The sequence below is a fragment of the Euphorbia lathyris genome, chromosome 3 (genome assembly GCF_963576675.1).
Source record: "Euphorbia lathyris chromosome 3, ddEupLath1.1, whole genome shotgun sequence".
NCBI classification, from domain to species: Eukaryota; Viridiplantae; Streptophyta; class Magnoliopsida; order Malpighiales; family Euphorbiaceae; genus Euphorbia; species Euphorbia lathyris.
In genome coordinates this window covers 7,268,747-7,279,052 of record NC_088912.1, presented here as the reverse complement: position 1 = coordinate 7,279,052, position 10,306 = coordinate 7,268,747, and the positions used below count along the sequence as shown (strand labels likewise).

General features: G+C 37.6%; 1 non-coding gene across 1 annotated transcript; it reads right to left on the bottom strand.

The window, feature by feature from the left end:
- Window positions 1-9,998: 9,998 nt before the first annotated feature.
- LOC136225162 (small nucleolar RNA R71) lies at window positions 9,999-10,105 on the bottom strand. The gene has a single exon (XR_010686893.1). It is a non-coding gene; the product is annotated as a small nucleolar RNA R71 (small nucleolar RNA).
- Between the last annotated feature and the right edge of the window lie 201 nt (window positions 10,106-10,306).

Sequence of the window (10,306 nt, the reverse complement as noted above, 5' to 3'; positions counted from 1 at the left end):
ATCTCCGCCACCGACATCTTATGGATGTGGCAGTGTTTCACTGCCCAACACTCCATACCATATAACAATGATGGTCTAATTGCCGTCCGGTAGAATTTTCCCTTCAATCTATTAGGCATGCCGGGATCACAAAGGAAACCCATAGCACTCTTCCACTTCGACCAACCAGCTTTAATCCTATGAGCAACATCTCCATCTACTTCTCCATCCGTTTGGATAATAGATCCTAAATACCGGAAGCAATCCGAGGCCTGAGCAACTCTCCCATCAAGGGTGATTGTCCCTGCCTCCCTACCCCTACGACCGCTAAACTTACACTCCAAATATTCTGTCTTACTTCGACTCAACTTAAAGCCTCTAGATTCTAGAGTTTGTCTCCATAGTTCCAACTTCCTCTCCACTCCTTCTTTCGTCTCATCAACCAACACAATACCATCTGCAAACAGCATGCACCATGGTATACCATCTTGAAGTGAACTTGTTAGTTCATCCATAACTATGGCAAAAAGAAATGGGCTTAGTGTGGAACCTTGATGCACTCCAATCGTAATAGGAAACTCGTCAGTCTTCCCAACACTAGTACGTACACTCGTGCATACTCCCTCATACATGTCCTTTATGATGTCAATATATTTTCGCGAAATGCCTTTCCTTATCAAGGCCCACCAAAGTACTTCCCTTGGTACCTTATAATATGCTTTCTCCAAGTCAATGAAAACCATATGCAAGTCTTTCTTCTTATTTCGATAATGCTCCATTAATTGTCTCATTAGATGGATGGCTTCCATAGTTGATCTTCCCGGCATAAAGCCAAACTGGTTTTCCGAGATCTTCACCGTCCTCATTAGCCTTTGTTCGATCACTCGCTCCCAAAGTTTCATAGTGTGGCTCATTAATTTGATTCCCCGATAGTTGGCACAATCTTGGACATCGCCTTTGTTCTTATACAAAGGGATTAATGTACTTTTCCTCCATTCTGATGGCATCTTATTGTTTCTCCATATTTTGTTGAAGAACGTCGTCAACCATTCGATTCCTCTTTCTCCCAAACATCTCCAAATCTCAATAGGGATGCCATCAGGCCCTACTGCTTTCTTCAACTTCATCTTGCTTAATGCCATTTTGACTTCACCCTTTTGAATTCTCCGCAGGCATTCATGATTTATCATATCGTGATGGATACTTATATCTCCAACATCTTGTTGGCGATCTCCATTAAATAAGTCATCAAAATAGGACCTCCATCGTTCCTTGATATCCTTATCTCCAACTAGGACTTTCTGGTCCACGTCCTTCACACATTTAACTTTTCTGAGATCTCGCGTCTTCCTATCTCTCATCCGAGCAATTCTATATATGTCTCTTTCCCCTTCTTTCGTATCCAATCTTGTATACAGATCCCGATTCACCTTTGCTCTAGCATCTCATATGACCTTCTTTACTTCCCTTTTAGCCTCTTTGTATTTTTCGTAGTTCTCGTCACTCCTACATTTCCCCAATAGTTTATAGGATTCTCTCTTACTCTTTACTGCTTGTCGTACTTCTTTTGTCCACCAAGATGTGTCCTTACCCGGTGGCATGCTACCTTTAGATTCCCCTAGAACTTCCTTCGCTACTTCTCTTATACTATGCTCCATCTTATTCCATATCGAATCTATATCTGAATCCATATTGCAAATCCAAATATCTTTTTTGGTCATCTCATCCACAAATTTTTGTTGATTCTCCCCTTGCAATTTCCACCACTTAATCTTAGTCTCTACTTGTGGTGTTTGTTTTCTTATACATTTCCTACTTCGAAAATCTAGCACCACTACTCTATGTTGGGTTGTCGTACTCTCACCAGGGATCACCTTACAATCAATATAACTCTTTCTCCAAGCACTCCTTACTAAGAAAAAGTCAATTTGGCTCGCATTACCGCCACTCCGATAAGTCACTAAGTGGGATGTTCTCTTCATAAACCATGTGTTCATGATACTCAAGTCATAGGCTGATGCAAATTCTAAAATATCATTTCCTGCTTCATTCTTATCTCCAAAACCATACCCTCCATGAACACTCTCAAACCCATCTCGCCTAGAACCCACATGTCCATTGAGATCACCCCCCAGTACCATTTTTTCATCCCTAGGAACATGTTGCACCACTTCCTCTAAGTCATCCCAAAAAGCTTGTCTTATAGACACATCTAATCCTATTTGTGGCGCATATGCACTAATGACATTCACAACCTCATCCCCTATCACTAGCTTAACACTCATAATTCTATCGCTCTTCCTAGACACCGCTACTACATCATCAATATACTCCCTATCAATAAGAACACCTACTCCGTTTCTACCCTTATCCTTTCCTGAGTACCAAAGCTTATAACCCCAAGGAGCTATCTCTCTAGCCTTGGCTCCAACCCACTTGGTTTCTTGTAGGCATAATATATTTATTCTCCTCCTCTTCATAACATCTACAATTTCAGCTAATCTTCCTATCAAAGAACCTATGTTCCATGTCCCAAAGCATAACCTACTACCCTTACCCCTACCCCTACCATTACCATGGACTAGCTTATTTACCCGCAACCCTTGCATATTTGACACCACCCCCGGGTCCTGGGGTGGCGCGCCGCTTCGGGGCGATGACCTAGCAACCCTTGCACATTTATCACTACACCCGGGTCTAGGAAGTGCAGCGTGTCGCTGAGTAGGGAACGCCCCAACGATATTTATAGTATGGTTCATGTCATAAGATGTGGCTAAGTTTTACGCTGGCCGCCACAAACCTACCGCAACCCTCCTCCTTTGTCCGGGCTTGGGACCGGCTGTAAAGGCCACCAAGTGACCCTCACAGGCGGAGTTGTATATCATATTATATAAAGTTGAATAAATAATATGTGAAGTTTTATTGTTGATTATGGTGATGGAATTACTAGGTTGAAATTGAGAGTTACTAAGAGTTATGTATAAATAATTGTTACAGTGGTGTGGATATGGATAAATGATGGAGTTAATGGAAGGAAACATTAGAATTTGTGGTCTTATGATGATTATGAGGAATCTTGATAATTTGAAATAATTTTGTGATCTTGGAGATTATTTGAGGAAGAGAATTTAGATTAGAGAATGTGAATTTCGAGGACGAAATTTCTTAAAGTGGGGAGAATTGTCACGTCCATGTCTAAATTTCTAAAATTTATATTTTACTATTAGTATATATTATAATTATTGAGTGTGTGAATTTAATTTGGTACTATAGAAAAAGTTTGGAGTTAATTTGAAGGTTTTATGTGTATAATAAAAGTTTAGAGTAATTTTTAAAGATTATATAAAGATGGAGGACCAAACGGGGTCTTTGCCGGATTTGGGATATATATCCCAAATCCAAGCGGCGTTCTACGTATTTCTTTTCTTTTCTTTTTCCTTTTCTTCTTCTTTCTGCAGATTTATCGATCCTGAACCGTTTCTCCACCGTTTCTTTGATTTACGGAGATTCGATCATCCGAATCACTCGAAATTGGAAATATAGCATCCTTATGTATAGATCTAAGTCCTAATCAAAGAGTTTTTGAGTTTCGGCGGTGTTTGGAGGGAAACGTCTGAGACAGAATTTAGCGACTTATCGATCGGGTGTATTTTGTTCAATTAGTGACCAAGGTAAGTAACTATCAACTATATTTTGAGTTTTATGTATATAGATAAATATATATCAAAGATTTTTCAGAAATGGGTATTTTAGGGTTATGCAGAAATTTTGTAAAATTTAGGTTTTTAATGATTTTGCTTTTTATTGTGAAATTACGGTTCAAATGAAGCTATTGATTATGCTTCTATGTGAATTTCAGATTTTACTTGATTATGTTTATTTAAGGCTTAATTTGGTTGATTTACATATACACATATATGTTTTTGGTTTCAATATATATCTATATTGAACAAAATGAATTTGATGATTTCTTACGAATTATTTTTGGATTGAGAAATCTGTTGCGGTTATTGTTGTTATTATTTTGGGTTGAAGTCCAAATATGATTTTTATGATACAAAAGGGCTAATTGAAGGCAAATGATTTATGGTGATGAAATAGTTTGGAATTTGATTATGAAAGGAAATTTGGTACGTTACGATTTTATGATTTTATATCCATCGAGAGTTATCCGGATCAGTGGTTTTATATTTGAAGACCATGTTCAGCGAGGGACTTGGCCTGTGTACACAGTCTGAAGACCTATTGGGTATGGCAGCGAAGTGTTGGGTAAGACCATATGGGATAGGCAATGTTAAGAGACGTCTCGACTATATATGTGGTTATGTATTAAGGGGAGAAACTCGAGGATGGATACGATGTTTTAAGTTCATTTGGATTGCGTTATCGGTTATGATTGATTTTGATATAAGGTTTTACATTTGATTGAATATGATTTGGTTTGATAAAACATTTATTTGATTATGAATTGGTTTGATAAAATTATATGAACTTTAGTTTTGAGTATATTTTATAAGGTTTTGATTAAATCCCTTTATAAACGTATATATGTAGCTATGTTAAATAAAGTCAGTTTTTATGGCTGATAGTTTCTTACTGAGATTTTTGTCTCAACTTTTTAAATGTTTTAATGTTTTTAGGTGAGAAAGTACATGATAGAGAGAAGATTACCGACCGATTAGGCAAGGATCGGAAGTTGTTGCTTATTATTAGAATTATGGTTAGAACTTTGGTATTGCAATGGTAATATAATGATATTTGGATAAATTGGAGACTTTTAAGTATTGATTATGATCTTTCTATTTCACGCCTGATGCCGATTGAGGTCGTTTAGGGTCGGGTGTGACAGATCTAATATATAAGAAAATTAATTGGCTTAGTGGTAAGTAGTGTGAAGCGTAGATAAGGAGTTCAAGGTTCAAACCATAGTAGTAGCGTTTTTTTTATAATTTTCATACTCAAAATGACGTAGTTTTAAGTGTTCTCACCATAAGGAAGTGTCCTCACCTGAAAAAGGATTCTCACAAGAGCCCTCTCCTATATATATATGGAGGAGTCCTCAATGGTGAGTCTCCACCCATGGTGACTAATAAGTGACATGCTATAGCAGGTTACCAAGTTACCTAAATACATATTTCTCTCTCCATGATAAATACCATTACATTTTTTTAATAAAGGCTATTACGTTTTTTTTAAAAAGGTTTCTCTCACCACATTAAATTCTTCTTCTTCACCATCGGTATACCTCTGGTGTCTGGTTCTATACTAATTTGTTTATTAATCTTACTCATAGATACTAAATCCATATCTTTCTTTACGGTTGTAGGTACCGCGGCCTCGCCCGGACGGACCGGGGGGTGGACACTGTTGACGACAGATGCGTGATTAGTGCCGAAAGCAACCAATCGTGGAATCAAGCTGCTCGGCAGGGCCGGAGCTCGGAGTATGGAAGAGTCGCCACCCACGAATGAGAAATGAACACCGATCCCTTGCGGGAGACTAGTGAGGGTTCGGGAAACTTAGGTACGAGCCAAAAAGGCTAGCTCCTTTCCGGAGAAAGGCTACTAGGCATCCCGACATCGCCCGGTTATGAACCACCGGCCTCCTACTTAGCGTGTTAAGTGATAACGGACTAATCGCATATTTCTTTAAGGTTAAAATTCATTTGAAACATTTTCTTTCTCGCTTTGAAAACCGTTTTGAGCATGTCATTGAAAGCCATTTTAGTAAGGAATCACCCATTTTGCATGAATTTAAATATATAGGAGAGAGAGGGAGATAGAGGTAAGAATTGATTTATTTACAATGTGGTTTTATGCTTCAATTTATATGTTAATTCTAAGCTAACCTCATTCCCAAAAACAAGTTTTTATTTATGGCTCGTACCTTAATCGTCGTTGGAACGATTTAGGTACGTTTCAAAACCCCATTGATTTACATGATTTCTACTCGAATCACCGTTGGAACGGTTCGAGCGTTTGAAAACGTGAGATAAGAAGCTTTAACAAAAAACATGATTAAGCATACAAGTCCGTTTGTTTTTTTGTACAAAACCATTTGGATAGGAAAACAATTCAAAACTTCATTATTTACAAGTAAAAAACGATTTTAATTACAAGGTTCGCTTAATCCGTCGTTGGAACGGAATAAGGTTTCAACACGTGATATTTTGGAAATCGTGTGAAAATGATAAAAAACCAAAAAAAACCTTTTATTTACATTTGGAATCTCTAAAAATCTTTAGTTTAAATAATCAAGTTGAAATCTCTTTTTTTGTGGTTCATTTCCCCCTTTTCACTCAATTGATCTTTACTTGAACATATTCACAAGAATGAACCATTTAAATCACAACATTTACCAAATAGCACCAATTTGAAATATGTACATGTAAATGCCAAAAAGGAAGGGTGAATATGCATATATATATATATACACATTTTTATCTAAAAATAAGGATATATCTATAGATTAAAAAGGTAAAAGATATTATATTATATAACTAAGTATATGTATAATAATAAAAATGAAAAAAAATACTAAGCATAATACATTTTCATTCTAATTAAAAATATGTAAAAATAATGGACAAAATTCGTAAATAGGAAAATAACATTTATCCCAAAATAGTTTCACCTGATAATCATATAGAAAATAGCCCCCACCCTAAATAATAGCTAATATAACTTAAATGAACCAAAAACCATATATATATATATATATATATATATATATAATATGCTACTTTACAAAACTAAATCAAAATGAATTAAGTTTCAAATATGAGATGAATAGGTACATAATATATAATTAATAATTATAGGACCCCAAAAATAACTTTCATAAATATATTACATGATTATATACTTATATATACAAGGATCAAATGTCAAAAAGTTAAGAAAATGGGTTTAAAAGAGCAATTTTCGGATTCTATCATTTTGGGTCTCCGAACTACCCAAATTGGATCATAGTCTATAACGGAGACTCCTAAAACGATGTTTTATTTCAAAACGTTATTCGGAAATATTTTTAAACCCTATATTTACAACGTTTTAATCCCGAACTACCCTTAAATCTGGTCACAGTTCGTGTTGGGATTTTAAAACGAGGTTGTTTATTTCAAAACAAAAACCGAACGTTTAATTAATATGAGACGGAAATTAAATAAATACGAAAAAATAAATAAATGTGCTAAATAAATAAAAACCACGACATAAACAAACAAACAAATAAATAAATAAAACGAGTCTAGTTCCTCGGATAATACCTCAAGATCGGTATCTGCGGCCAATGTCGGTTGATTTCACGAGTTATGATTTTTTTGGGTGTTTTTTATGATTTTGGTAAAATATTTAACTTTTAGGAATTTTTGATTTTTTTAGGAAAAAAATTTTTTCCCAAAAAATTCACTTTCTCTCTCTAAAAAATGTTTTAGAGTGAGAAGCTCCCTAAAAAAATCCTCTTGTTTGAATGCATGGGGATTCGTGCCTTTTATAGGCACGGATCCCAAAGTTGGCGTGCACCCAAAGGGAGGTTGGGCGGACGCCCAACAACAAGTTGGGCGACGCCCAACGCACAGTTGGGCGACGCCCAACAGGCGTTGTGCGGACGCCCAACGCAGGTGGGACGACGCCCAATAGGCCCAACAGGCGCTGGACGGACACACAACGCAAGTTGGGCATGCGCCCCGGGCTGTTGGGCGTGCGCCCAACTGCCGTCGGGCGTGTGCCTGACGCAGCTGGCCACTCGTCCACGCCGCGGGGCGCTCTCCCCACGCTGTCGAGCGTACGCGAGCCGTCCATTTACCGGTACGCATTTCTTCGGGGTCGTCTCGTGTTTTTTTTTATTTTTTATTTTTTATTATTGGAATCAACCGCTCTAACCATCTGCCATGGGTTTTCGTCACAGGTCCTCCGACTCGGTGTCTACAACGGTCTTTTTATGTTAATTTTTCTGATTGATTCGAGATCCATATCGTTATAATAAATACATATCATTCTTGTTAATTTTTCTATGGCTGATTCGAAATATATATCGTTAACACCTCTGATTCGAAATATAATACATGGAAGGTATTTGTTAGGCATGAAATTGACTACATTTTAACGTATTAATTATAATGAATTAAGGGTGTTTGTTGTGTTTTAATGCAAGAAGGAAGGTCTTATGGGTGTTTTTATGCAGATAAGGAAAGTTTAAACCGAATAGACTGGAAGCAGCCTGTTCGCACATACCAATAGGAGATTGAGCCATTCTTTGATCCAGCAGTCAAACGCCGGAACTTCTGATGATGGACAGCGACTAGACGGGACATAGGTATGACAGTAGCTACAGAGAGAAAGGCGGATAAGTGTAGGCGAAAAGCAACATGATGAAAGGAAAGCTCGACCCTTGAGTGTTCAAGGGTCAAAATGATCTTCACTACTTTTAGCAATTTTAGATTTCTGAACAATTGACTTTGTTTTGTAATATATTTTGATCGGATACTTTTCTGGTACCTTTTTTTTTACCCTAGCCTTTCCTTTAAATAGATGTAGTAAGGAAAGATAGGAGAGGGGATCTTTTGGGGAAAGAAAAGCATAGACTTTAAACTGAAAGAAAGAAAGCTCCAGATGGAGTTTCAGAGCTTTGAACTAGCAGATTGCTCACTCGCCAGTATGAGTGAGTAATCCTTTTGAATAGGCGTGGCCAGTCGGGGCCGGTAATGTAAGCTTTCTAAGTCTATCAATGAATGAATGGTGTTTATCTATGAAGTGTTTGATGAGGTTTTATATTTCAGTGCTTATGCATTTATGCCTGTGTTAGATGAATGTTAGGACACTGCTTTCATCTTCACCGAACTCTCAATCAAACATCTAACCCCGAAGTAGAAATGTTAGGTGGTTTTATCAAGGGTTTTCTCATTTGAAATGCTGCTTCAATCTTAATGCAAGAAAGAACAAACCTTTAGGACGCTATTCGTTTTAGTAAGTGTTAGAATCTTAAGAACACACGAGAGTTGACTTAAGTGAGAGTTAAAGCAGAAACCTTGACTTCAGTTGCACCATTTATGACTTAGTAGGTTGTTTAGAAGCTTGCGATAACCTGTTCCGTTGTGCTTAGCCTGTTATCGTTATCAAATAGTCATTTTTATACGTGAAATCATTTGTGTAGTCACAAGTCTTCACATTTCTCAACATCTATCAATATAAACGAGTCACACACGATGAACACCCTGTTCTGCAACATATTTCTTATAAGACTTTGGTCCTCAATCCCTGTGGATATGATACTTGACTTATGACTTTATTACTTTTATTTAGTGCACTTGCTAGAGTCCATTTTGGAGACAACAAGTTTTTGGCGCCGTTGCCAGGGATTGAAAGCAACAAATTTTATATGAAATTTTCTGTGAAACAAGGTGTTTTTAATCTGTTTGCTAAATAGTGCAGCCAGAAGGAGTTCTTTAACTGTTTATATGCAGAGCTGGACCTCCTGTTTTTCCTATCGATATCGAGTTAGAGAGAACGTGTAGACGAAACCGAGCGGGAGCTCGACGTGCAACACAAAGAGAGCGACAAAGAGAAAGAAGGATGGCTGGAAGGGTACCACCCGAACAACCAGTTCAACCAAATCAAGAGGAAGAAGGAGAGAATAATAATCCTCTAGTTATGAGAATCAGAGACTATTCGCAGACAACCACGGAAGGACATTCATTGTGCATTGTGTTGCCCAACGAAGGAAACAACATGTTTGAGGTGAAAGCATCTATGATACAAATGTTGCAGGCAGCAGTACAGTTCAATGGATACCAGTCGGAAGATCCAAATGGGCATATCCAGGAGTTCATAACACTGTGCAACACTTTCAGATCAAACCGAGGAGCTTCTGACGATGTGATCAGGCTAAAGCTGTTTCCTTTTTCTCTAAAAGATAAAGCAAAGAACTGGTTGAGAAATTTGCAACCAGGGACGATCACCACTTGGGAAGAAATGGCCAATGCATTTCTAATGAAATATTTTCCACCGAGACAGGCCATTAAACTCAGAAACGAGGTATCCTATTTCGTGCAAGAAGAGGATGAATCCTTAGCCGAGGCATGGGAAAGATACAAAGGACTACTAAGAAGGGTACCAAATCATGGCATCCCCATGTGGATGCAAGTGCAGAACTTTTACAATGGAGTCACCAACATTTATAAAATCCAGATCGAATCCATTGCCAATGGAAAACCCTGAAGATCTTGAACCACAAGCCTTGTATGACCTTATTGAGAGAGTAGTGAGAACGAGTTATAACTGGCACTCCGCCAGGAGTGAAGGAAAAAGAACGGGAAATGAAGATGTTG